The 24,669-nt window shown below is 42.8% G+C and overlaps 1 protein-coding gene across 4 annotated transcripts in view; it reads left to right on the top strand.

Annotated features, from left to right (window-relative positions):
- The window catches only part of SMURF1 (SMAD specific E3 ubiquitin protein ligase 1), a 106,503-nt gene that overhangs the window by 41,682 nt on the left and 40,152 nt on the right, over window positions 1–24,669 (top strand). The gene's annotated exons all lie outside the window — the stretch shown is intronic.

The following is a 24,669-nucleotide window of genomic DNA, read 5'->3' as shown; positions in this document are numbered from 1 at the left end:
ACATTTTGATGAACCGCCAAACTATTTTCCAAGGGGGCTGAACCATTTTTCAGTCCTATAAGTAAAGCCTAAGTGTTCTGATTTCTCCACATCTTCACCAGCACTTGATATTGTCATGTTTGTTTCAATCATCCTAACAGGTGAGAAGTAGTATCCAACTATGGTTTTTGATCTGCATTTCTCTAAGGACTAATGATGTTGAGAATCTTTACATGTACTTCCCATCTGTATATTTTCTTTCGAGAAAAATTGCTTTAAATCCTTGGCCCATTTTTAAATTGATTGCCTTTTTATTACTGGTTTTCAGGAGTTTTAAACACATTTTTATTGAAATATACAATGTTATGTTAGTTTTCAGTGTACGATAATTCAGTAATTTTGTACATTACTCATGGCTCACTACAATATTATTGACTATATTCTCTTGTATACTTTTCATCTCTGTGACTTTCTACGTTATTACTAAAAATTCATACGTCTTAATCCCCTTTATCTTTTTTAAAAAAATTCTCTTTATCTATACATAGATATAAAGTTATCTATATCTTATATCCCTGTAGATAAAAGGGACTGTAGGACTTTTCTATATATTTTGTATACAAGTCCCCTATCAGATATTTTCCAATATCTGGAAGTTTTGGAATATTCTGTAGACTCTTTTTACTTTATAGTGGCCTCTGAAACACAAAACTTAAATTTTGATCAAGTACAATTTCTAATATTCTTCTTTGTCACTTATGCTTTTGGCATCATATCTAAGTAACTATTACCAAACCCAAGACCAGAAAGACTCCACCTCTATATTCTTTCTGTAAGAGTTCTATAGTTTTTTTTTTTTTTTTAAGATTTTATTTATTTATTTGACAGACAGAGATCACAAGTAGGCAGAGAGGCAGGCAGAGAGAGGAGGAAGCAGGCTCCCCGCTGAGCAGAGAGCCCAATGCGGGGCTCGATCCCAGAACCCCGGGATCATGACCCTAGCTGAAGGCAGAGGCTTTAACCCACTGAGCCACTTAGGCGCCCCAGAGTTCTATAGTTTTAACTCTTGGGTTAACTTTGCATGACCTGTTTTGCATTAATTACTATGTACAGTGTGAGGTCAGGCTCCAAGTTCGTTCCTTTGCGTGTGGATATTCAGTTGTCCTGGCACCATTTGTTGAGATGACTGTCTCTTATTATTGAGAGACCTCCATTATTATGGGCCTCCAGTCCTACTTCATTGACCTATGTATGTTCAGCCTTATGCCAGTCCCACACCATCTTGATTACCATAGCTTGGTAGTAAGTTTTGAAATCGGGTTAAGTGTGAATCTCCATCTCTGTTCTTTTTCTCTCAAGTTGGTTTGGGCTTCTGGGTCCATTGAATTTCCTTACAAATTTGAGGACCAGGTGGTCCATTTAGGCCAAAAAACCCCACCACCACCACCAACAAAAACAACCCCCCCAAAACCCCAAACTTCAAAAAACCAAAACCCAGCTGGAATTTGGAAAGGGATGGCATTGGATAGATGCCATCTTATTTTAAGTAGTCTACCAAGTCTTGACTATTGATTGCGTTCAACTTCTGGAACAGGTCTCAGTTCTTGGGAGTATGCGTTGAAGATTCATATCTTGGTGGATGAATCGATGCACATCTGACACTAGGTTATTTGGAGAAACACAGAACTGGCACGATCTATATATTGAAGTCCTTCCTTCATTTTGTTATTGAAAATGTATGTGTGGCATCGTCTGGTCAGCGTTTTGGCTTTGCAGTTTTTTTCAGAACTCTTTCAACCAGTGTTTTGAGATCAGTGAACGTGTGATAACATGAAGACAAGGAGAATCTGTGAGAACTCGGGTTCTTCAGGATGTTAGCTGTATAGTAGGATGGTGTGAAAGGCATTGGTAGTTTTAGCAGGGGGTAAATATTGTTGTGGCTGCTTCTCTACCCTGCCCCCTCACCCCGGCCACCACTGCCCCCATCTCGAGGATGGAATTGTCTTAGAAAGCAGGAAAGCCCTTTCTAAGAAACTGAAGGTTTTTCCTGTCAGGTCAATCCAACAGTGTTCTCTTGCTATGCCGAAGGTGCAGAGCTAGCTGCCGCAGGGAGCGGAAATGAGAGGAAGACCTCCTCGGACTCTTTGATCAGCCTCCAGATAGACAGATCAGTCTTCCTGCCTCTTCCCATTCCTTCTCATTTCGACTCCAGTGCCAGAGTTTATAGCTTCCTAAAAAAAAGCCTATCTGATCGTGTTTGGCTGCTGTCCACAGGGTTAAGTCTGAATTCCTGAGCAGTAGCAGGTGATACTTTCTAGTCTGGCCCTCTCTCTTTCTCCTCCTCCTAAACCAAACCTCCCTTAGAAACACACCCTTGGCCCTGAATGCATCGTGCCTCTCCATCATGTCCACGTTCCTTGTCTATGGAGAGTGACCGGCCCCATCTCCCTACAGCAGAGTCTGCACAACCTTATTTGTATTCTTTGTGTCTTTGTCTTTGCTGCTGCCAGAAGTGAGAGGCAGAGACTCAGGTCACCTCTCTTCAGTGGCACAGAGCCCGGCCAAAACAATCCCCCCCCCCCCCCCAAGATTTGATTTATTTATTTGACAGAGAGAGATCTCAAGTGGGCAAAGAGGCAGGCAGAGAGAGAGAGGAGGAAGCAGGCTCCCTGCCCAGCAGAGAGCCCGATGGGGGGCTCGATCCTAGGACCCTAAGATCATGACCTGAGCCGAAGGCAGAAGCTTAACCCACTGAGCCACCCAGGCGCCCCAAAACAATTCTTAAATGCTATTGTAAATGAATGAGGTAGAGTACCTGCTCAAAGGACCTGATCATCTAATGAGCTGGGAAAATGTTCAAAGGGCTAAAAATCCCCAAGACATGGCTGGATGGAGAACCAGCCGTGTACTGTGCGGCTCAACTCTGCAGTTGCTCTGGACCAGGCACGGTGCAAATATAAATCCGTCGAGGTTTACCCTGTCACAGAGCTTAGTGTTTTCGTGTACTTTCTGGGCTTACTGTGGTGTTTTCTGGGGTTATCCCTCGTTCGGTAAAGCTCCTGGCAGAGTATCTGTGTGATTAGGGGGCTGATGTGTGGTGACCCAGGACAGAAATATGCATCAATTAGTGGACTGTTCTGTGTTGTAGGCCCGGTCATGTCCTAACAGAGTTTTAAAAACTATTCCCTCTATGTCTTGAGACCACCTGGCACTCTGTGTTTGCTTATTATCTAGCTTTGGTGCACGTGTTCATAGACCGGGTCCTTCTAGTGCAACTCCCCTTTGTGATGACCATAAGATGTTCATCTGGGACTAAATAATATAGTTTCCCTGTCCCTACCTCCGTTTCTTTATTTTACCAAAAATAGGGTAGTTATCTGTTACAGTTCAGACTTGAGGATCAGCTTTAGCTCCCAAGGGGAAGAGGGTAGATTATTTTATTTATTCTTATAGTAAATTTAGCTTTTATTGTACAATGACTTTATAAAATTTCACTGGTGAACTTTTTTGTGTTCTGGTCTATGTGCATTTTACATCGAGGATGGTAGCCGTTAAGATGGTACCGGTGGCCAACTCACTCGGGTTTTGTCCAAAGAGACCTTGACTTCATCTTGGTTCTTAAAAGGTACTTTTTTTTTTTGCCGGGTAGAGAGTTCTGGGTTAGCAGTTATTTTCTTGAAGATGTTCTGTGGTCTTCTGACTTCCCCCGTCACTTTTGAGAAGTCAGTACTCGGAAATGAGTAATCATTCCTTTTTTGTGGCCGCGTCTAAGATTTTTCTTTTTGTCTTTCGTTTCCTGCAGTGTCACCATGATATACCCCGAAGCGTGTTCCTTTTATTTATTCTGCTTGGGCTTTCTGATTTTATGGGTTGATGGTTCTCATCCCTTCTTGAAAATTTCCCAGCCAGGATCTCTCTCCTTGTTTCCCTCTCCTCTCTTAACTCTCCTCTCTGCGAGTCAGACTCCTGATAGACTTCACGTTGAGTTTCCCTCTGTAGCTGTTTATTTTGCCCTTTTACTAATTTCTTAAGGTATAAAGTTGGATTTGTCATGTGCCTCTTTTCTAACAAAAGTTTGTGTATGTACCATTTTCTGGATAACCGTCATGACCTCTGGTTATTGGAAAAGGTATAAATTCAGTTTTTGTGTATTTAGTCACAAGAAGCTAGCTAATGGAGATTTGCTTTTTCAGAATTCCTATTTTATTCTGTTTTATTCAGTCTGATTGGAAACCTAGCCTACTATATAGCTTGAGTTGAAAATTTTAAGCTGGTTTGGTTGGGACACTCTTTGGACATTGAGACACACAACAGAAGATACTTTAAACATTGTTAGAGTTTTTCTTAGTGACTTAGGTTTGTTAGTGGTGTTTGAGAAATTGTAGAAGTGCAGCAAAAATTAGAGTTAGTGGGTTTTGCTTTCTTCATCTTAATGGGTTTTACCTAGTGGTGGGTCCTCTGCCCACTTTTACAGTATGGGTCTCAAGTCCCAGAAAGTGACTGAATTTCAGTTTTCAGATATAACCCCACTGCCCTTTACATTAGAAAAATAGAGAAACGGTTTCTAAATTTCCTTCTAAGGACTGCTTTAGCTGAATTCCACACATTTTTGATATGTTAATTTAAGATTTTTCTTTCAATTCTGAATGTTTTTTAATCTCTGTTAAGATGTTCGCTTTCACCCGTGAGTTACTGACAAGTGTGGTGTTTGCTCTCCACGTGTTTGGTGAGTTTCCTGTTATCTTTTTGTATTGCTTTGTAGCTGAGTTCTCTTATGATCAGAGAACATAATTATACACGTTCAGTTCTTTTCCACTTGTAATAATTTCTTGATGACGTTTCCATGTGTGTTGAGAAGGATGTGCCTACTGCTGAGCTTGTGTGACGTGTGAGGGAAACGTCAGTTTGATACAGTTGGTTGATGGCACTCGGCCCTTTCTGTCTACCAGTTCTGTCGATTACTGGGGGAAGTGCTGAAGTCTCCAGATGTTAATTTTGGGTTTTTTCTATTTTTCTTTTCAATTCTCTCAGTTTTTTGCTGCCCTGTGTTTTTGAAGCTCTGTTGTGAGATGTGCGCACATTGAGGACTGTTATGTCCTCTTGGCCAATTAACCCTTTTCTCATTATGCAGTGGCCCTCTTGATCCCCTTTGGTTTTCGTTCTGAAGTTCACTTTGTTGAATATTAATATAGAGCCATGCCAGCTTTTTTACCATCAGTGTTCTCGTGGCATATCTGTGTTTTCCCCCAGGTGAGTGGCAATTTTCCCCGTCTTTTGTATGCTGTGTAGTTTTGGATTATATCCTGAACATTTTGAATGTTTTGTTGTGAGGCTCTACATCTTGTTCAAATCCTGTGTTGAATGTGGATGTGTTTGTTTTAGCAGACACTGACCTAGCTGGGTTCAGGGTGTGTGTTCCAAATGGCCTTCTGCAGGTCGTGGTTTCGGTGTCAGTTTTGTGTTCATAACTTTTTTTTTTTTTTAAAGATTTTATTTATTTATTTGACAGACAGAGATTTCAAGTAGACAGAGAGGCAGGCAGAGAGAGGAAGGGAAGCAGGCTCCCCGCTGAGCAGAGAGCCCAATGTGGGGCTCGATCCCAGGACCCTGGAATCATGACCTGAGCCGAAAGCAGAGGCTTTAACCCACTGAGCCAACCAGGCGCCCCGATGTGTTCATAACTTTTGCAATGTTATTTATCTCTGACTTTGCCACTGGTGACTGCCTGGAGTGTGGCCAGTGGTCTGCCCTGTAGTTCAGGTGGACCAGACGTGTGTATTTGAAAGGTATCATGAGTAGTCCAGAATCAAGGCTTGAGATTTTCTTGGTCACCCAGCTCATACGAAGCTGGTCTCAGTCTCAGTTCCTACCCCAACCTGCTGCCTTTTGAGGGCTAGCCCCCTCTGGACTTGACAGTTAACATTTCCTAGCCTTCATCCCCCAAGAGTCTTTGCAGATGACTGCAGGGCAAAAAGCATTCGACTGCTTCTTTCTCTCCGGGGCAGGTACCGACTTGAATCTTGGTTCTGTCCATCCTCACTACCGTGTTAGCTACTTGAGGCTTTTAGGAAGATGCTTTTTGTATTTCCCTCAGCTTTTATGGTTTCCAGCAGACCAGCTGACCTCATCTGCCATTACCAGAGGCTGGAAATACGGACGGTTTTTAGTATTTTCCGCTTTGTGAATTAGAGGTGGTTATGGATTGCGTTTTGACCCTCCCGTATTCATACGTGAAAGTCTCCACACCCCTGTCCCTCAGATCATGGTTTCCCATTTAGAAATAGGGTCATCGCAGATGCACTTGGTTGAGATGAAGTCCTTAAGCTGGTGTCCTTATCGAATGGGGAAATCTGGATGCAGATGAGCAGAAAGGGAGAGCACCTGACAAGATGCCTGGTCTGTCCTCCAAGAACAGCGGAGAGTGGTAGTAAACCACCAGAAGCTAGAAGATGGACATGCAGTAGATTCACAGCCCTCAGAGGGACCATCCTGCTGGCACCTTGATCTCAGATTTCTAGTCTCTAGAAAGGTGAGACAAATTTTCTGTGGCTTAAGGCCACCCAGTACCTAGTACTTTGTGATGGCAGCTCTAGCAGACCGATGAAGAGATGTTTGTTTCTCTTAAGTTGAGATCTTTTAGGTCCTGAAGTTTAACTTGAAGTAGCTGGCCCATTGCCTGTACATGGTAGGTAGGCACTTGAGAAGTATTTATTGTGCTTTCTACTATAATGGAATGTTTATGTTCCTGAAAACCCTTGCGTTCTGCAAATCATGCACTAAAAATAGTGTCTTGTAAGAGAAAAATAAGCTTGTGGCAGAGCTCTCAAAATCTATGTGGCTTGATAGCTACTAGCAAAAGCAGTCATTGGTACCCCAGGCGACTGATTACCTGGACCACTTTGGTGAACATCTCAGTGTGGCTGGATGTTGCTAAAATGGATACTAAAAGTGGACAAGAACAGCAAAGTGGAAATTCTAGCCATGCTTGCATTGCTGCATGGATAGTGGGTGTTGAGTGAGGCTCTAACGCCCCGTGGGGCTGCCATTGCAAAGGGCACTGACGGGAGCCAGTGCTACAGCCCCGCTGAGAGAGACCGTGGCCTGGCCATGACCGCACCCGTCCAGGGAGTGAGGCCTCTTTGCGGGCTTCCTTTCGCTGCTTGCTTCAAATGCAGCTTCTTGCTAAGGCCAAGTTAGGTGAGGGCTTGTTTTTATCTTGCCTGAGATCTCACATAATTCCATTGCCTCCACTTCTTTGCTTTGGAAACTCAACAGATGAATCAGCAAGACTTCCATGCTGTGATGATGTCATTCCCCCTTACCAATCAAACACGAGCTCATCGGTGTTACAGAAACTCCCAGAGAGCAGATGGTGTTTGGATTGAATTGAGTTCCCCTCTGTAGCCTTCAAATTCTCCTGTGCATCTGCTTCTGTTAGCATGACTTAAAAGACACAGATTTAGTCAGAGCTGTATTTTAAAAAGTAGTTGTGGAGTTATTTAAAAATCGGTAGGAGTATTGCCCTCAACTAACTTGTTCAGTTTTAACATTCTCAATTAATGGGAGATAGTCTCTTTACGATCTATAAAGCTGTTCATTGTTCTTACAAAAGGGGTTGTTTATGAATTTTTAAGGTTGCTTTTTTTTTTAACTTATTGTAATTTAATTATTACTCCTTCACTATTTTATTTAACTGAATGTGTATGCCCAAAGAAGAAGGGGTTCCAACAACTGGTGGGGAATCCTGCAAGCTTCCCACCTAACTTACTTTTTAAACCTCTGGGTGAATTTTTATTTTGGTCCTGTTTGTATTTCTAGTGTTTTTAAATCTGCTTTCCTGAAATACCTAAGGTTACTTTCAGGTAACCATTATTGGATTTTAATTTGGAGCTATTGTACGTATATTTTCAAATAATGTTTTTCAGTTATTTTTAATTTTGTGCGTGAGCATCAACTGGCTTATTAATGTCCGAATTTGACTTTTGTTACCTGTTATTTTTTTCCTGAGATTTATTTATGAGAGAGAGAACTCATGGGGGAGGTAGAGAGAGAGAGAGTCTTAAGCAGACTCCTTGCTGAATGCGGAGCCCAACTCGGGACTCGATCTCAGGGTCCTGAAATCAACAGCTGAGCCGAATCCAAGAGTCAGACACTTAACTGTGCCACCCATGTGCCCCTGCTAACGGTTATTTTTGAAAATTCAGATTAATGTATTGCAGTATACATATATAATATTTAGACTGCAAAGCTTTTTTAGCACATTATCCATAATCCATTCGTAATTCAAAAAATTGGCTCATATCAATTTAACTTGGGGTTGTATACTTGGCCTTTTTTTTTTAATTAAAAAATACAGAAGAGTGTATAGCATACTTCGGAGTAGATTGTTTTAAATGAAGAAAATGTCTTCAACATGAGGAGAAAAGAAATCAAACTCTTGAGCTTGGCAAGAAATGATTTTTGCATAAGAATTTTAAGAATGAGATTGCAAGAAACCTCAAAATTTGGGTGCCTTTTCTGTAGGGTTCTTGCAATTTGGTAATAATTTAATGTCATTATAGGGTGTTTGCTTTGTTGTATTTTATTGTATTTGGCGGGGGGTGTAAATTCCAGGGCGGTCTTTGTTTTCGAAACACAATACATCTTTGTGGTGGTAGTACTGTCCGAATTCTCTCCTAATGGCTGTAGTCAGAGCTGAAAACAGAGAGGAGATGGCTTTGCAGGGAGAGGAAGGGAAATCTGACAGTTACTGAGAATGCCAAGACTGAAGGCAGCTTTAAATTTGATTAATTCATAATTCATTTTTGGAAATGTTTTTCTGAGTAAAGGGATTTCCCGGATTGCCAAATCTTGTAACTCTGGAAGTAGGAAGGAACAGAGAGTAACAAGCTCATGTTTTTAGTGTGTAGCTTACATTTCCTACTCACCTTTTTTGAGCAGCAGATTATTGGAACGCCGTGTTTGGTCTCCCTTTTATTCGTTTTCCTCTTGTTCTTTCCTACACCGGTGCCCACCCCGGCGTCCCACCAGTGGGTCCCATGGTTGGGGTTGGTGCACGAGTGGCCATTGGAGTGAAACCATCTGGGAAGGCTCTGTGGATAGTATCTGAGGTGTGGGTAATACCAGCCCTCACAGTAGAATGAGGCCTACACCGTTGAGTCCCATTATTCCTGGTTAACTGTGTGCTGGGGAGTTCCCAGGAGCACTGAGTTAGTGACCCCTAACCCTTTGCTCCTAAGGAAGACAGAATTTGGTTCCTGTGAACCTCCAATCACATTTTCGTCCCCTGAGCAGTAGTGTGTTTCGTGTGTGCTCCTATGCAAAGACACTGTATCTAGTATGTATGAATAATTAATAATAAGGGACAGTAATGCTGATTCATTAGCATGTGACTTGTGGCTAACAGTGCTCTAAGTCAGGCCTGAATGAAGCCAGTCTAATGACATGTATTTTCTCCATCAGGCACATCATCACCTTCTTGAGCTCAGGAACACCACGTAGCACTTCAACACTACGGGCTATTTTAAATAGCACAGTCACCAACAAAAAGCACAAAAATATGGAAAAGCCATCACTAAATAGACTTCAGAAAGGATACTCGTTTGTAGCATGAGCGTTGAAACAAGAAGGCAAAATGTCACCTCATTCGGCCACAGCTAGGAGGGTGTGCACTGGGGTACTCAAATTTTTTTCTCTGCGCATGTCTGTGAATGACCAGGAAGTGCCGGTGTATTGATTTTAAGGTTACCAGTAAAGTTTTTTTCAAAGATTTTACTTATTTATTTATTTGAGCACAAGAGTGGGAGTAAGCACGGCGGGGTGGCGGGAAGGGGAGGAGCAGAGCAAGAAGGAGAGGGAGACTCTCAAGTAGACGCCATGCTTAGCGTGGAGCCTGACCCGGACCCCGATCTCATGACCCTGCGATCATGCCCCGAGCCAAAAATCAGGAGTCAGATGCCCAACCAACTGAGCCACCCAGGTGCCCTCCAAGTGAATTTTTTTTTTAAAGATTTTATTTATTTATTTGACAGACAGAGATCACAAGTAGGCAGAGAGGCAGACAGAGAGAGAGAGAGGAGGAAGCAGGCTCCCCGCTGAGCAGAGAGCCCGATGCGGGGCTCGATCCCAGGACCCTGGGATCATGACCTGAGCCGAAGGCAGAGGCTTAACCCACTGAGCCACCCAGGCACCCCGTGATTTTTTTTTTAAAGCCAACGCTCCTCCCAGCATGGGGCTCAGACTCACCATCTTGAATTAGAGAGTCACCTGCTTTACTAACTGACCCGGCCAGGCGCCCCAGTAAACTTGACCAAGTTCCACAAATTCACAAAGAATTCATGGCTAACGAGGACCCACTGTGCTTGCATGGCTAGGATGGGGTCGTGACCCCACCATGCAACACATGTGTTGGTATCTTAAGCAAGTTACCCTCTCTGTGTCTGGTTTCATATTTGTAAATTGGGGATAAATATTATCTGCATCAGAAGTTAGTGAATTTAAATGAGTAAAGTTGCTGTCATATTGCCACGTATACAGTAAGTCCTTGATAATTCGTGGTGTGTAATAATTAGTAAGACAAGTTAGTACTGATAGCAACTCTCTTTATCGAGTACCTATTCTGATGTTCACGATAACCCTGAAAAATAGCAACTCTGATCTCTGTGGTACCCAGAGAGGTTAAGTAGTTTGCTCCATGTTATTCTTCTGTTAAATAGCTGAGCTGCAATTTGAGCCCAAGACATGATCTTTTTAAGTGAAGAGAATATATATATATATATATATGTGTGGCATCAAGTCCCTAGGGATCCAGCCGGGATCTGTATATCCAGGTGAAGCTAGGGGTCAGTTGGCACGAGGACCTGGGCAGGGAACACTTACATCTGAGGGAGGTGACGAATTGGAGACTCTTGGGTCGCCGTTGTAGCTGTCTGGACCGGGACTTGTAAAGAATAGCACGTACAATTGCTCCTCTATACGTATTTCTGATGTTCCTAGGTACTTACGTCTGTACGAAAGTGAGCACTTGGGGAAAGCTCTTTGTTTCTCAAGGGCTCCAAATGACTGGCTTAAGAGGTATTTTCCTCAGTCTTCTTCCAGAGATGGGTCCTTTTTGGGGATGGTTTTGGAGAAAGGCTTTCCCATAGTCACACAGTTTGTGTTTGTAGGGGGAGTGAATTGGGAACCATCCCAGTTCTCAGAGCCCTAAATGGTCTGTCTGGTGCTTTGGCAAGTAAAGGCCTCCCAATGGGGGTTTCCACCCTCCCCTCCGACAGTGACATAGAGATTTTTCTGAGCCAAGGCTGAGCAGAGTGTTGTGAATGCCCAGACTATGAGAGACACGTGGAAGTTTTCTATCATTTTCTACTTGTCGTCTGCAAATGTGTTTCAGTGGACGACAGCAAGGCAATTGAGCGGAATGCTTATGGTGTGCTTGGGGAATGCTTGTTTCTTACATCTGGTTCAAGTTTGGTGGATGTGCATTGTATCAATTTGGAATTGCATTTGTATTTAGCATCCGAATAAATAAATGAATAAGCAGTCAAAAGCCAGGGTGGTATTTTGGGGATATGTTTCTCTTCACGGATCCCCAAGAAGCTTGTCCACTGAGGTTATGATGTGTATACAGTCAGTACTGTTGTATATTTGGAACAGGGGCCTGCGCCCTTCTTCCGAAAGGCCCAGAGAGTAAATATTTTCTGCTTTGTGAGCCATATGGTCTTTGTCACAAGTCTTCAGCTCTGCCATTGTGGCCGCAGACACTGAGTGAACAGATGAGTGTGGCCGTGTTCCATGTAAACTTTACTCACAAAAACAGGCAGGAGGCCCCTTTACAGACCTCCCAATGGGGTTTTTTTGGCCCATGGGCCGTCATTAGCCAATCCCTGGTTCATAGCAAAGCTCTTTTAAGACCTTCATAATTCCTTTGTAGGGTTAAACCCTAGCAGAATTTTGTGTGTGCAGCATTTTATTGATTTTGATTTTGATTTTGATTTTGTGTGTGTGTGCATGCAACATTTTAAAATTTGCGTTGTCACCTTGGGCAGTGAAAGTAACATGATATAGAAAACCTGTCATCTCTTAATGAATTTTGCTCTAAGAAAAAGATTCTGATACCAAGATACTCAGTTGTCAGGTTTTTTTCTTAAGTAGGCGCCACGCTAGTGTAGAACCCAGTGCAGGGCCGGAACTCAAAACTGTGAGATCAAGACCCGAGGTGGGATCAAGAGTCTGACAGTTAACCGACTCAGCCACCCAAATGCCCCACCAAGATGTTAGGTTTCTTTTTTTATTTTTTAATTTAATTTAGTTTTTTAAGATTTTATTTATTTGACAGAGAGAGAGAGAGATCACAAATAGGCAGAGAGGCAGGCAAAGAGAGAGGGGGAAGCAAGCTCCCCGCCAAGCAAAGAGCCCGATGTGGGGCTCGATCCCAGGATCCCGGGATCATGACCTGAGCCAAAGGCAGAGGCCCAACCCACCGAGCCCTCAGGCGCCCCAGATATTAAGTTTATTGAGCATTTTTTATTGGTGATAGGAAAAGGAAAATTGAAATTAAATACCAGGAACTGTAACAGCTTACTCACAGTTCACTAGTTTTTCTTCTGTTGCGAATGGCGCATTTAATGATAAACTCTGAGGGTATTTAAGATCTCAGGACAGAAGGCAGAGGTTACTAATTAATTTTCCCCCGAAAATCCAGTGTATTCTCTCTCCCCTTTTCCATCTTTCCCTTTCCTACCTGTCCCACGCGTTGGGCTAGAGAAGCCTTAGAGTTATGTGGGAAGAGGAGACACCAGGGTGGGGAGTGGTGTGTTAGTCCCGACAGCAAGTGGGGGTAGCTAGCTGTAAGCTTCGAAGCTTCGGGAAAGGGGGGACACACTGAGCGCTCTCCAGCCCCGAGCAGGTGTTTGACCGCAATGGTGGTTCATCATGACCGGGGAGTAGAAGATCCATTTTGTAAGAGCTTTGTTTTAATGCCCACTCCTCAAAAAACACCAGAGGTAACACCCAGAACCCCATGCCACCTGCCCTTGGCCACAGAGGGGTCATGTGTTTGTGTGCAGATTTTTCTGCTGGGAAAAATTCTACACGTTCAAGAAGCATCAACTGTTGGCCACCTGGTTTCCACACACCTTTCTAAGCTGACTATAATTTATGTTCACAAAAATCTTTTTTTTTTTTTTTTGTACTTACCAGTCTTCATAGATTCGTGTTCGTTTTTCTTCTCAGGAAATAAGCTCTTTTCTTTTAAATCATATCCTAGGGGGCGCCTGGGTGGTTCAGTGGGTTAAGGCCTCTGCCTTCTGCTCAGGTCGTGATCCTGGGGTCCTGGGATCGAGCCCCCATCAGGCTCTCTGCTCGGTGGGGAGCCTGCTTCCTCCTCTCCCTCTCTCTCTACCTGACTCTACCTGCTTGTGATCTCTCTCTGTCAAATAAATAAATAAAATCTTTTAAAAAGAAAATAAATCACATCCTAGGACAGCCAGTGTCCTTTAAGCATTTGTGGTCATATAATATGAGGAGTGAGCCCCATCTGACCACATGCACACAATCTATTTGAAGATTTAAGTTGGGCAGAAAACAATAGTGTGATAAAAAGATCCACGTAGGTGGGTTTACAAAAAAGTTAACCCAAAATCTTATTACAGGTGAGCAACGGGCTGAAGCCGGAGACTTCCGTTGTCGGTATCAAGTGTCAGATTGTTCAGGGGATCTGTGCCAGTTCACTTTCCAATGTAACTTTTGCGAATAGTGTAGAATTTTGGAAGGTTTTGAAGACTAAAACCCCCAACTAACAACTGTATTTTAAAGATTCACTGTGTTATCAGTGTCTAGACCCTCCCTGCCGGTGCAAGCATTTTGGGCCCGTGGATCCTGGAATGCGCCTCCCTCCCTCTGCCTGCTCCCCTCCCCCCCGATTTCGGACACGACTTCCTCTTCATAAAGCCAGCCCCCGCTTTGGGAATTCAGCTTGTCTTACCCCCACAAAAATAAGCAAACACAACCTGAGCCTTCCCACAATAACGTTGTTTCTCCGAATTCCGGTAGTCTGTCTGTAGAGCTCATTTGGAAGTTCGAGTCCATATGGCAGTGTTTGTGGAGCAAGATGTTAGTCTTGGATTTGCTTCTGCCATGGGTCTACTTTTCATGCGTTTAAAATCTGTTTGGAGACTTAAATAAGTAATGGGAATTTAAAAATGGGACTTCAGGGGCACCTGGGTGGCTCAGTCGGTTAAGCATTTGCCTTTGGCTCAGGTCAAGGTCATGATTTCTTGAGTCCTGGGATTGGCCCCTGCTCAGCGGGGAGTCTGCTTCTCCCTTTTCCACACTGTCTCTCCCCACCCACCCAACTCCCCCCTTTCTCTCTGTCTCAAATAAATACATTAAATATATATATTTAAAAAAAACCCAAACCTGTGACTTGACAGGGCAGTACAGGATAGGGGATGGCCAATGGAGGGAGACTTGAACTAGGCTGAGAGGCACAGATCTGGAAGATGAAAAGGAGGAAGAGGCGCTGGTAGGGGGGACCCCAGCAAAGGAGTTGGGGGGTGGGGTGGAAATGCATGAGCCAAGTGACCAGAGAGGAAGGGTTGGTGAGTGGTAAGACCAGAAAGTGAGTGGGACAGGATTCTGGAAAATTCGAAATGCTAGCAGCTAGGAGTTTATACTTTTTTCCTTCTCTCTCTATTTTTGGGCGGAGCGGTGTGGGGCAGGGAGAAATTTATATTTCACTCTGGAAGTGGGATTAAGCTCTGAGATTTACGTGTAGGGCAGTTTACATAATGAAGAGTGTTCTATTCACTTATCCAACAAATAATTATTTCATGATTAAAATGAATTAGAGAAAAGAGATGCCAGAGCCTATTGTAATAATCCAGACACGAGACAAGAGTGGCCTGCAATTGAGCAGCGGGTTGGGACCGCAAAGAATGGATTTAAGATACTACAAAAGACGAATTGATACGACTTGTTGAGTAATTGAATGTGGGTTGGCAGAAGTGAGCAGCTCTGCGCTGTTGTATGGTTTTCTGGTTGATGCGTTTTGTTTCTTGAGTTAAACGGTAAACTCTTTTTGGAGCAGACTCTACATCTTCTACTCCTTTTGTCGTAGGTGGCCATTATCTTTGTATTCCCGTTAAAAGAATTTATGTAACACCTGTTATTCTCCACAGCGGGCGTGACATTTTAAACAGTGGCCTGTAACTCACTAACAAGATAAAGCTGAGGCTGAAAGGTTTGTCTTATGAAAATCAGTCTTGCTTAGTCTTCACACTGCTGTTCTGTTTTATATTTTAATTGGGATGTAATGATCATACCATAAATTTTACCCTTTCAAGAGTACAATTCAGTGTTTTTAGGATGCTCATAGAGTTGCACAACCATCACCAGCTAATTTCAGGGTAATTTCATCACCCCAAAGCAAACCCACCTATGTTGACAATCAGACCCATTTGCTTTGCCCTCAGTCCCCAGAGCCACTAAACACTTATTTATCACAGTTTCTAAAGGCTGGAAAGTCCAAGATCAAGGTGTTGGCAGGCTCATGGCTTGGTGAGAACAGCTTCCTGGTTTGTAGATGGCATCTTCCCACGATTTCCTCACGTGGCTAAAGGAGTATGGGATCTCTCTGGGATTCCCCCCACTCCTTTTTTAAAGATTGTATTTGATTAAGAGAGTGAGTGGGAGGAGGACCAGAAGGGGAGGGACCGGACGTGGGGCTTGATTCCACGATGCTGAGATCCTGACCTGAGCTGAAATCAGGAGTTGACAAGTGTAGAGCAGTAGAAGCTTCCACTCATTGCTGGTGGGAGGGAGTGTAACATGGTACATCCACTTTGGAAGATCGTCTAGCAGTTTCTTCTAACACCAGACACTCTTACCATATGATCCAGTCATTCCACTCCTTGCTGTTGAACTAAAGAGGTTGAGAACTTTCGTCCACACAAAAACTTGGTGCACATGTTTCTAGCAGCTCTGTTCCTAGTGGCTAAAACTTGGAAGTGACAGTGTTACATCCAGGCAATGGAATACTATTCACTATTAAAAAGAAATGGGCTATGAAATTGTGAAAAGGCGTGGAGGAACTGTATATGCTGGTTATTCAGTGAAAGAAGTCGATCTAAAAAAGCTGTATACTGTATGATCCCAACTATATGACAGTTTGAAAAAGTCGAAATTGTGGGAAGAAAGATCTGTGGTGGCCAGGAGTTAGCAGGGAGGGAGAGATGAATAGGAAACACACAAGAATTTTAGGACAGTGGAACTATTCTATACGCCATGACAATTTGACAAATGACATACATTTGTCAAAACCCACAGAGTGTACACTAAGAATGAACCCTGATGTAAAATGGGGACTTTGGGTGACAGTGATGTGTCAACGTTGGTTCATCAGTTGAAACCAATATAGCAGTCGGGTGGGGTATGTGGATAGTGGGAGGAGTGTGTGTGTGTGTGTGTGTGTGTGTGTGTGTGTGTGTGGTGTGGGGTCAGGGAGAATATGGGAAATCTCTGTACTTTCCACTCAGTTTTGCTGTGAACCTAAAACTGCTTTAAAAATAAAGTCTCCTTCCAAAATACAGTTCAAGGTAGTGTAGCTTTATGTGTCAAAGGCAGGAAGTACTTCAGAAGTTCAGAGAAAGGAGAAATCACTGTCAGTTTCAGGGAAAGGGATAGGTTTCAGGGAAAGGTAACAGGGATAAGGGATAATATTTCAGCTATAACCCAAGAATGAATAGAATTTCAGTCATTGGATAGTGGTTCAGTGTGTGTACCCTTGGGCAAGTAGTCCCTCAGAGCCTTCGTTTCTTCAGAGGGTTTGCGGAAGGATTGTAGGAGACAACACAGGTGAAGTGCTTGGGAGAGAGGCTAGCATAAAATAGGAAGTAGGATTCTTCAACAAGTTCTGTATGTTTTATAAAATATTTTATTTATTTGACACAGAGAGAGAGAGAGGGAGAGAAAGCACAAACAGGGGGATTAGGACAGAGAGAAGCAGTTTCCCCGCTGAGCAGGGAGCCTGACGCAGGACTTGATTCCAGGACCCTGGGATCATGACCTGAGCCAGAGGCAGGCGCTTAACCAGCTGAGCCCCCCAGGTGCCCCAGTGAGTACTGACTAAGCCCCATCTGTGTGTGAACTACATTTGAGCCCACCTTCTGGCTCAAGAAACATTGGTTAGATATCACAGAGGGACAGCATGTAAAATGAAGAAAGACCTACAGATTAAAAAAAAAAAAAATTGCTATGTTGTCTAGAAGCAGTTAAATGAACCATAGTTGGGTGAGAAAGTTGGCAAAGTAGATCAAGAGAAACTGTATTTTGTGTTTTGAACTCCAAAGAAAGCAATTTGTAGGCAGTAGAGACCCTTCAGGCATTACGAAAAAGGATTCTGATAATACTTTAACAATAATTGGGTTTGAATCAACAGAGGAAGCAGGGATTTAATTGGGAGGCTCTTCCAACAATTTTGAAATCACTATAGCAGTTTAGGTGGTTTGCCTAATGGGCAAGTTACTTCCTTGTCACTCTGAAATGTACCTGATCAACATTAGAAAAGCAAACAGCAGAAGTTTTCTTTTCCCTTCCCTTAGTTTAAAATAATGGCGGTCTTGCCAAGCTTTGTTTGAGACCAATTTAATGTTTCTCGGCAAACCACCACTCTGTTAACAAATGTCTTTGACATTGGCCTGGGGATGTGAAATGTCTTTCCTTTTGATATAAATGGAAAAGTACAAGATGCTAGGAGTTTGTTCACCTACCTGATAGGGTTTGTTCTCTCTCTCTCTCCCTCTCTCTCATCTCTATTGAGATATAAATCACATACTATAAAGTTCACCTCTTGAAGTGTTTCATTCAATGGATTTTAGTATATTCACGGAGCTTTGCATTCGTCACAACAGTCCATTGTAGAACATTCTCACCACCCCCAAAAGAAACCCTATTACCCCTTAGCTGTCATCCCCACCTTTCCTATGCAACCACTCATCTATGGGAAAAGAAATTTAAAAACCATTCCCTTTAAAGTAGCATAAAGAAATTAGCAAGAAATTCAACAGTAGAAGCGCAGGACTTGTATGCTGAAAACTATAAGACGTTGTCGAAAGGAACCAAAGAAGACCTAAGTAAACGGAAAGATGTCCTGTGTTTTTAAACCGGAAGACTTAGGGTGACATTGCTTCTCAGATTCTTCGACAGATGCCACACAGGACCTGTCTCACCAAATCCCAGGAGGCTTTATTTGCAGAATTTGACAAGCTGATTATAAAATTCATATGGAAATGCAAGGGATCTAGGATAACCAAAACAGTCTTGAAAAACTAGGACAGAACTAGAAACACTTCCCAACTTCCAAACATTTTCTAGGAGCGATGGTAATCAAGGTGGAATGTTACGCACCATAAGGACAGACAGACGCACGTGGGTCAGTGGAACAGGACTGAGTCAGGAAATCTGTACATTTACAGTGGACTGATTCTTGACGGTAATGACAAGACCATTAGATGGAACGAAAGAAGGGTTTTCAGCAAACGGTGCTGGGATGCTGGGACAGATGATAAAGGCGGTAGGGAGGCGGAGAAGTTGGAACCTTTATGTGCAACTGGCAGGCACGAAAAGTTGTGCGACCACTTTGGAAAACAATTTGGCTGTTCCGCAGAACGTTGAACATAGAGTTACTCTGTGACCCCACAGTGTTCCCCCTACATACAGACCCAAGAAAATCGAACATGTAGGTCTGCATAAAACCTTGTTAGACGATTGTGCCTTAGACCATCATTCATGGCAACCCAGACAACTCCTGAAATGTGGTAATAACTGAAATGTTGGTTATCTGATGACCAGATAAGCAGAAGACGCTATGTCCATATAGCTGAATATTATCTGATCCCCAGAATGAGTGAAGGCACTGAAACGTGCTGCAGAGTGATGAAATGTTGAGCGTTCTGCCGAGTGAAAGCAACCAGTCAGAAAACATCACATATGGGGCGCCTGGGGGACTCGGTCCGTGGAGCTTATAAGTTCAGGCCCCATGTTGGGTGTGGAGCCTATGTAAAAAAATAAAATGTTACATATGGTTGATTCCATTTATACAACATGTCCAGCATAGGCAAATCCAAAGAGACAGCAGATCAGTGGTTGCTGGGGGCTGGGAAAAAGGGGGATCAGGAGTGGCTACTCACAGGTGCAGGGCTTCTTTGGCAGATGATTAAAATGCAGTGAAGTTAGGGGTGCCTGGGTGGCTCCAGTGGGTCAAAGCCTCTGCCTTCAGCTCAGGTCATGATCCCAGGGTTCTGGGGATCGAGCCCCGCATTGGGCTCTCTGCTCAGCGGGGAGCCTGCTTCCTCCTCTCTCTCTCTGCCTGCCTCTCTGCCTGCTTGTGATCTCTGTCAAATAAATAAATAAAATCTTAAAAAAAAATGCAGTGAAGTTAAATGGTGGTGGTTGTACAACTGAGTATACTAAAACCCAATGAATTGTATTCACACTTGACCAGTTTCATGGTTTGCAAAGTCTCTCTTAACCGGGTGGTGTATTGTAAAATGAGCGCTCACTGAGATAGGACTACTTTGCAATTTTTTCTTTTTCCATTTTCTAGTTAGAAGCAAGAGTTCCCTTTTTATTTTAAGTCATGTTTGTTTGCCTTTTTTTTTTTTTTTTTTTTAAATACAGGTTTCTCTAGAGTGTTCTGGCTTCCTTGTGTTGTATGTCAACTTGTCACCATAATTATACCTTTTTAGAACACGCTGCATCAGTCTAGTGCCGTGTAGAGCTGGGCCTTCAGGGTCAGACTCCAGATTTTCCTCCTACAGGCTCTGTGGTCTTGGGCAAATAACTGAAGCTCACCTAACCTTGGCTTCCTTATCTGCTGTGAATACTAGGTAGAGAATAATCTGTAATGCGCTACTAATAATGTTTGGCACAGAGTAAGCTCACTAAATATCAGAAATTGTTGTTGTTAGTTTTATAGTTAATAATTATTAAATCTACCCCTAGATGTGTGTCCACACCAGGGAAATTGCTTCCTACAAAACCAAACCTAGAAACTTTTAAATTTTTTTTAAACCTGGAAACTTCTTTAAAAAATTAATGTCATCCTATTTATTTCCCCTCTGTTTTAAAAAGATAAATGGATAGAAAAGCACCAATAATAGTGTTGCTGGTCCCCTGTCTGTTAAAAGGGTAGTCTCAAAAGATCTTTTAATCCAATATTCTCCTTATACTATGAGATTATTCTCCAGATTTGTAAAAAAGATTTTATTTATTTGACAGAGAGAGATCCCAAGTAGGCAGAGAGGCAGGCAGAGAGAGATGGGGTGGGTGGGAAGCAGGCTCGCTGCCGAGCAGAGAGACGGATGCAGAGCTCGATCCCAGGACCCTGGGATCATGACCTGAGCCATCCAGGTGTCCCTATTCTCCAGATGTTAAACGAATTACTGGTTTCTTTCACATTTTTCCTTCTTCACTCTCCTGTGTCTATTGTCTTTTCCCTTTTCTCTTTTTTTCTGGGACCTATGAGATTTAATTTTTTTTTAAAGCAATCTTTAAATGAATACATCCTTCTGGAAGAACGCACATGTCAGGCTGAGGCCCCCTGGTCTGCCAGTTCCCAGCCTGGGGGTCTCCCCCGTACTACCCTTCGGTTACCATGATTTACTTTGTGTTCATTCATTGTGAGTTGGTGGGGGCTGTTGTCCACATGGTCAGTCAGCGATCCACGCGACAGGGGTTCTGCTGGCCCACTGTCTCACGGAGGCATGGAGATCTCTTAGCAGCTCTTCTGTACTTTGGCTCCCAAGTGACACACACCACAGTCACATGGTCCCTGCCAACTCCAGAGAGCCGAGTAGTGGGGCCTTCCCTCCGTCATGATGGAGAGGGGGACTGGATGTGGAGAGGTTAGGGATGTCTACCACAGTCTGTCATTTTCTTTGCTTATGATTTCTGGTTTTGATATCAGTTGTAGGGAATTATAAGGTGGGCATTTTCTGTACCTTGAAATCTTGATAGAATCCTCCCGTAAAACCATCTGGGCTTGATGCCTTGTTTTTGTGGGTAGATTTTCAATGACCGTTTCAACTAACTATGGTTAATGGTCAGGGTTTTACTGCTTTGGGGCCCAGTTTGGGCAACTTCCATGTTCCTACGAAAGTTTTCATTTTAGCCATTGGTTTGAAGTCGCTCCTGTGGTGGGTGTACTGTTGCGATTTGTAACATTTATTCTGCTAGTTTTATCTCCTCCTTTTGTCTTTGCCGGAGTTATGTATGCTTTCTTTTCTGTTAAGCTTGCTTTAAAAAGATTTGTTCATTTTATTTTTATTTTATTTTATTTTATTTTAAGATTTGTTCATCAAAAACTAATGATTTAGAAGAACTGGCTTCTGGTTTTTTGGCAAATCTCCTGTTTTTGTTTTTTGTTTTTTTTTTTAATTAATGTGTACTGTTACCTTTATTAATCCTTCTTTTTGCTTCCTTTGGATTATTTACCTTTTTTGACTTTGGAAGCTTAGTTCATTTATTTTCTGTCTTTCTGGGTTTTTAATGAATGAAGTTAAGCTTATGTGTTTTAATATATAGTACTTTTTGTTTTCATTTGATTGTAAATATGTTCTCATTTCCATTTTGACCACAGTGACTATTTAAACATAGGTTTTGAGTTTTCCAGATGTGCAGGGGCACCTGGGTAGCTCGGAGAGTTAAGCAACTGACTGTGACTCAGGTCATGATCCTGGAGTCCCAGGCTTGAGTCCCACATCAGGCTCCCTGCTCAGTGGGGAGTCTGCTTCTCTCTCTGACCCTCATCCTGCCATGCTCTCTTTCTCTCTCAAATAAATAAATAAAATCTTTAAAAAAATTTCCCCCCAGATGTACAGATTTGTTTAGGCTGTGTATTTGGTATGGATGTTTTATTACATGTAAGTGAATGAATGTGGACTGTTTATCAACATGGGAAATTTCAGTTTCCTTTGTAACTTAGAAGACAGTCTGCTTTTCTAAATTCCATGTGTGTTTGAAAAGAACGTGTGTTCTCTGTTTTAGGAGGAAAACAATTTTATCAAGTTTATTTTCTCTTTCTTGATGTGACTTTCTGCAAACGTTTAGTGATTCTTAGTATCTTTGCAGCTGGGGTTTCCTGCTTCTCGGTCAAGGCACAAGAGGGATGGAAGGTTGAGGGAGCGGTGTGCGGCCGAAGAGGCTGCTCCTCTGTGTATTGACTGAGCTCGGAACCTGAGTCCCCCGTTCCCTGCCGGCACCCTGTCCTGTGTCCCAGAGCCATGTGTTGCACTCCTGTAGCTGGAGGCGGAGCCTGGCTGTGGGCTGCTGGCTCCCACGGGACGGTGTGTGCCCCCATCCCCCCATGGCTCGTCGTACACCAGCTCCCACCCTTGTGGCCTCGCCTGAGATGCTACGGTATTGGGGCCACCTTCTGTGGTCACAGTTGCCCGTATGTGGCTGTATCCTCTGTTTACAGTTCAGGGTTCCCTCCTTTTCTTGTTTGTTCTCCATCTCCTAGAGTTTCCTTTAATTTGTGAGCAGAGCTATGTGTCTGTGTGTCTGAACTATTCGATTTCATCTTTCCTGTTGGTTTTGGAGGAAGGGGCAGACAGCGTGTCTTCTGTCTTGACAGTCTGGAAACCTAATAACACGTCAGTTATATTCAAAGTGGAAGTGTGGTGGTGGGATTCTTTCACTTTCTTTTTTTTTTTTTTTTTTTTTTTTAGCATTTTCTTACATCTGTCACTACAAGGTACTCACCTTGTATATTATGTATCCTAGTTCTAGAAGCATACATTTCTCCATGGAGCAGTTTATTCTTTTAATAGATGATGATATTAGAAATGTGACTTTTTTCCAATTAAATATACTGATTATCTTCTCATGTCATTGTGTATTCTTGTACAGCATTCTGACTTTTTTCTTTTAAAATAGGCTTTATTTGGGGCGCCTGGGTGGCTCAGTGGGTTAAAGCCTCTGCTTTCGGCTCAGGTCATGATCTCAGGGTCCTGGGATCGAGCCCCGCATCAGGCTCTCTGCTCCGCGAGAAGCCTGCTTCCTCCTCTCTCTGCCTGCCTCTCTGCTTACCTGTGATTTCTCTCTGTCAAATAAATAAATAAAATCTTTAAAAAAAAATAAAAATAAAAAAATAAAATAGGCTTTATTTAATAAATATATAAATAAATATAATGGTATCAATATAAGAAAACATGCTCTCTAATTTTAAGTGTATAGTTCACTTAGTTGTATGGCACTCACATAACCACCATGCAAGTGAAGATCTATAACCTTTCCATCGTTCCAGAAAGTTCCTGATGACCCTTTGTAGCTAGTTTCCCTACCTAGCTCTTGGGCCCACTCACCCAGTGATGGCTTTTTATATTGATTAATTTTGCCTATTCTAAAGTTTCATATACATGCAGTCATATAGCATGTACTCTTAAGTTTGTTGTTGTTTTTTTAAGATTTTATTTATTTATTTGAGAGGGAGCACGAACAGGGGCAAAGGGAGAGGGATTCAAGTGGGGCTTGATCCCAGGACATGACCTGAGCCGAAAGCAGATCCATAACGGACTGAGCCAGGCAGTTACTCTTAGGTAATTTTTTTTTTAAAGATTTTATTTGTTTATTTATTTATTTGACAGATCACAAGTAGGCAGAGAGGCAGGCAGAGAGAGAGGAGGAAGCAGGCTCCTTGCTAAGCAGGGAGCCCGATGTGGGGCTTGATCCCAGGATCCTGGGATCATGACCTGAGCCAACGGCAGAGGCTTTAACCCACTGAACCACCCAGGCACCCCCTCTTAGGTATTTCTTAATGCTTCTAAAATTTATCCATATTTTGTTTGTATCAGTAATTCATGCTTTTTTATGACTATACCACCATTTGTCTATTCACTTGTTGATGGATATTGGGTTATCATTTTTAGCTATTATGAATAAAGCTGTTGTCAGCTTTCATGAACACGTATTTTTGTGGCTATTGTGTTTTCATTTGGATAAAAATCTAGGAGTGGGGGTGCCGGAGTGGCTCAGCAGGTTAAAGCCTCTGCCTTTGGCTCAGGTCATGATCTCAGGGTCCTGGGATCGAGCCCTGCATCGGGCTCTCTGCTCGGGCGGGGAGCCTGTTTCCTCCTCTCTCTCTGCCTGCCTCTGCCTACTTGTGATCTCTGTCAAATAAATAAATAAAATCTTTAAAAAAAAAAAATCTAGGAGTGGAGTTGCTAAGTCATGGGGTACGTGTCTACTAAACAGTTCTCCAAAGTGGCTGTCCTGATTTCTGCTTCCACCAGCGACATGTGAGATTTGTCCCTCCACGTCCTCATGAGCACATAGTCTTGTCCGTCGCTTTAGTTTTAGCTGTTCTAGTGGGTGTGCAGTGACACCTGACTGTAGTTTCCCTGTGCGTGTCACTGATCATTAGTGATGCTGACCGTGTTTCATTGTGTTTACCGTTTGATGTCTTCTTCAGTGCAGTGTCTCAGTTTTCTTTGCCCGGTTTTAAGTTGGGGTGTTTTTCTATTAATGCATTGTAATGCATTCTGCATACAAATCTTTTGTCAGATATATATATATTACGAAGACTATTCCCTGACTGGGGGAAAGTGCCTTTTATTTCCTTAGTGGTACCTAATGTTTAAGTCTATGCTCCATTTCAAGTCAGTTTTTGTGTATGACTTAAGACAAGAGTTAAAG

This window comes from Mustela nigripes, chromosome 11, assembly GCF_022355385.1.
Source record: "Mustela nigripes isolate SB6536 chromosome 11, MUSNIG.SB6536, whole genome shotgun sequence".
Taxonomy (NCBI): domain Eukaryota; kingdom Metazoa; phylum Chordata; class Mammalia; order Carnivora; family Mustelidae; genus Mustela; species Mustela nigripes.
Note: the sequence above shows the minus strand (reverse complement) of the source record. Positions and strands in the feature narration are given on the sequence as shown.